General features: G+C 32.4%; 1 pseudogene; it reads right to left on the bottom strand.

The window, feature by feature from the left end:
* Positions 1 to 236: 236 nt before the first annotated feature.
* Positions 237 to 839, bottom strand: LOC149556212 (SKP1-like protein 1B; annotated as a pseudogene).
* Between the last annotated feature and the right edge of the window lie 2,776 nt (positions 840 to 3,615).

Raw genomic sequence — 3,615 nt, forward strand, 5'->3', positions numbered from 1 at the left:
AGTGTTGATAATTTATAAATACAAAATTGTACCAAAAGCTTAAAGATTTATAATTTTAAAAAACAGTCATAATAATTTCATAATAGATTTGATTAAAACATTATGAAGTAGGGAAATAACATGCTATCAAATATCCATGTGCTTAAAGTGGAGCATATCATTTTAATAAGGGGTTCCAAGATAATCATATGTTTACGAGATAATCATATAAACTAGCTTATTTATAACAATTAGATCTAATGAAAAGCCCACTGATTTTCACTCCTGATTTCTGCCTCCTCTTCGGAAGTGAAGTCATTCGTAATGTTAAACGTCTCCCGAATCTCTTCTGGACTTTTGCCCGTAATCATATCAGCCACAGTTTGACACGTTAAGTCCAGAAGTTTATTTAACTTCAGACAGTTTGCAGCCTGCTCACAACAACGAAATATACACAATTACTATTTTCTGAACAATAATAAAACCCTGCAAACTAAAGCAAACTATATAGAATAATAAACCCCAGCAAAATCAGTGAAAATGAAGCATACCTGAATAAGGTCCAAAAGTGTAGTTTGGTCCACCTTCACAAACTCCTCGTCCCACTTTCTCACTTCCTCCTCTGAATTAACAGCAACGTTTCCTTCGATGCTGGACTTGGCAGCTTTGATATGGTATTCATAATATTCAATAACTTTGGCGAGGATATTAGCGGTGATATTTTGTATTGGGATGATATTATCCTTGCCACTATCATCAATTATACTCTTAATATACTCAGACTCCACCGCCACCTACTCATCAACCTCTATAATCTCATCGTCTGAACTCTGCAATCGCACTTTGCTTTCCTTTCTCATATTGGACGTTTTCATTTTTGAAGCTGAAGAAAATAGAAGGAACGATAATGAAAGAAGAGGAAAGGATGCAATCTGAGATGATGAACTACAATGAGCAACTCAACTCCCTCTTTTTATATGGGCCGATTTGGTTTGAAATGGAGCTGAAAGAAGACGAAAGGTTTGTCTATGGAAGTTCAGTGGCCGTCTAAACTCTATATTTATACAGGTTTTTCTTTTATTTCAATAAAATGAACGATGAGTTGTTTTAGGCTAACTTTTTAAAAAAAATTATGGCGTTAAGCTTTTCTCTAAACCCTAAGCCCCGTGGGGTGATTTTTATATTCATAGGGTTTGGCTCTTTTATTTTGGGCTTAGGTTTTTGGTTGTTTTCTTAGTGGTTGGTTTTTGAAGTTTTTGGACATTGCTATCTTCACTACAAACTTTATCGTTGATCAATTTTCAGAAAATGGAAAACATCATGTGAAAATTTCAGCATTTGATCTTTTTAATCTAGTTTGACTTTGTTTTATCTTTAGTACATTTTGTGTAGAGATTAGCAAATTTTTCTATATTCCTCATTTTATCATAGTTTTATTAATATCATATATAATATATATTCTTGTGATTATTTTAGTCATAGAGTAATTATTAATCTATATCATATTCAACTATGTTGTTTTCAATAAAAATATAATATATCAATACAAATATAAAAAATATTTAAACAATAATTTTTTTAAATGGCTTTTTAGACAACTTTTTTTAGATTTCTATTTAAAATGTGAATGATTTTTAAATGGAATGAGCAAGAAATTGATTAACATCAAATAGTTTGAACCACAATCAAGAGGGGCTCAACTCTCTCCAAAATAATTTTAGCATGATCCAAGACTACCTAAGATAAGAGAATAATACAAATAGCATGTACATTAACTTAATCTACAATAACCAATTGAAAGTATTCAATGCAAAAATTTAATTGTATCAAATGATAATATTGAAAAATAATAATAACAAAAAAACCAAAAAAAGTATCGACTAAGAGATGGAATATTAGGCAACCCTAATCAATAGTGGTTTTCACAACTACTACCATGTCCATGACCTTGAACAAACCTCATCTATAGAAAACTCCCCTACCTTTTTAATGAAGGCTGAGACTATTTATGCTCATCTACTCGTGTATGTGTTCCACACACCTAACGAAGCATAGGTTCGTTTGATTCCTTGGAAAAATCATAGTAAAAAACCTTCTATTTAGGGATGTTTCCAAGAGACCCATGAAGCAAGAAAGTGTCCAAGTGGTTTGGGGTACATGGGAAACCAAATAGTCTTTGTTAACTTTGATTAAATTTCAACCTACCATTGCAGAAGAAATATTTTAATGTTCTTTGAGTATACAAGACATTCAAGCACCCAAATTAACTCTTCTATTAAGATGAAGCCAAGCCCTCAAGCACAGAACAAAGAGGAAATGTTTGAATTCATGAAAATTTAAGCATGGTGAGGAAAAAAGGATCTCATGTCAAAAGAATTTTCTTCTAGCATTATTTTTAGACAAGGCCTTAGAATCTTCTTGTACACAAAGATGTTCCTGTAATCACTTGAAATTTGTCATCCATACCCCAAGCTCTCTTTCTATTAATTTTTGCATATATATCTATCACTTGTCTTTAACCTAATTCTCAATTTATTAATTATTCAATTATAACCTATCGTTAAGCCAACTTATCCTAAGTTCTTATTTAAATAGAAGGGTGTTCTCACTTTTAATTAAACAAATCCTCTTTATTTTTTGTGTGCACATGAATTTTTCTTCCAATTTTAAAAATAAAATAATGACATTTTTACTATACTTGAATGCACACTTTTCAAGGAAATAAAATTTCCTTTTGCCTCTTACATTATCCTCCACACATCCCTTTCCTCTTAAACATAACATTTGGTATTGCCTCTAAATATTCTTGTGCACCAAAGTCAACATGAGATTAATCCTCTATTGTAGATTTTGTGTATTATCCATTTTTGTTTAGGAGGTTCTCTCATTAGTATCTCATAACCCTATGCACTTAGACTATTATTATGTTATAGGTTTCATTCCAAATCACTTGGAGCATTCACCACACTCTTGGTATTCTTTCATTGTTGGAGCATCTTGCATCTCATTATAGTCCAATCTTCATCATAGCATAGCTCTTGCATTGTTATCTTAGATATTTATTTTCTTCGATATTGAATAGATTCTACTTTCCTTGATTTTCATATCTCATATTAGATTAGTCTGCATCTTTACATGTATCTTAATTTTTAAACCTTCTATTCCATGGTGCACCTTGCAAGGATCTCTACTAGTTTCATTTGAGAACCACAAATTCATACTTCTTTGATTTGTTCATGTCATATGTACAAAGCTATAAACCCCCTCTTGAGAATCCATTCCTCATGGGTTCTCTCAACTATAAAGGTTTATAGAAGTGTATGGTCACATTTTGTACACATACATTTTTGGCTCTCCAACCCACTATAATCACAAGGCCCTTGGCAAAGGTGAAAACCTTGGATAGACATACCACTTTGACTCATTTGGTGAGATATTCTTAAGGTACTCTTGTCATTACAAGTCCCTAGTATTGTATTGGGTGCAAGGGGGGCTCTTATGAATGAGGAACCTTACTAGACACTTAGGATCTAGAAACCACCTTATTTACTTACTCAATATCTTGGTGCAAGGATCGATCCAAGTGGATTACCTAGATCACCCCAAGGTCTGACTCACCATGTGTGTTACTTTGGT

This window comes from Cupressus sempervirens, chromosome 5 (assembly GCF_028749045.1).
Source record: "Cupressus sempervirens isolate cs-2001-9-10 chromosome 5, ASM2874904v1, whole genome shotgun sequence".
NCBI lineage: Eukaryota > Viridiplantae > Streptophyta > Pinopsida > Cupressales > Cupressaceae > Cupressus > Cupressus sempervirens.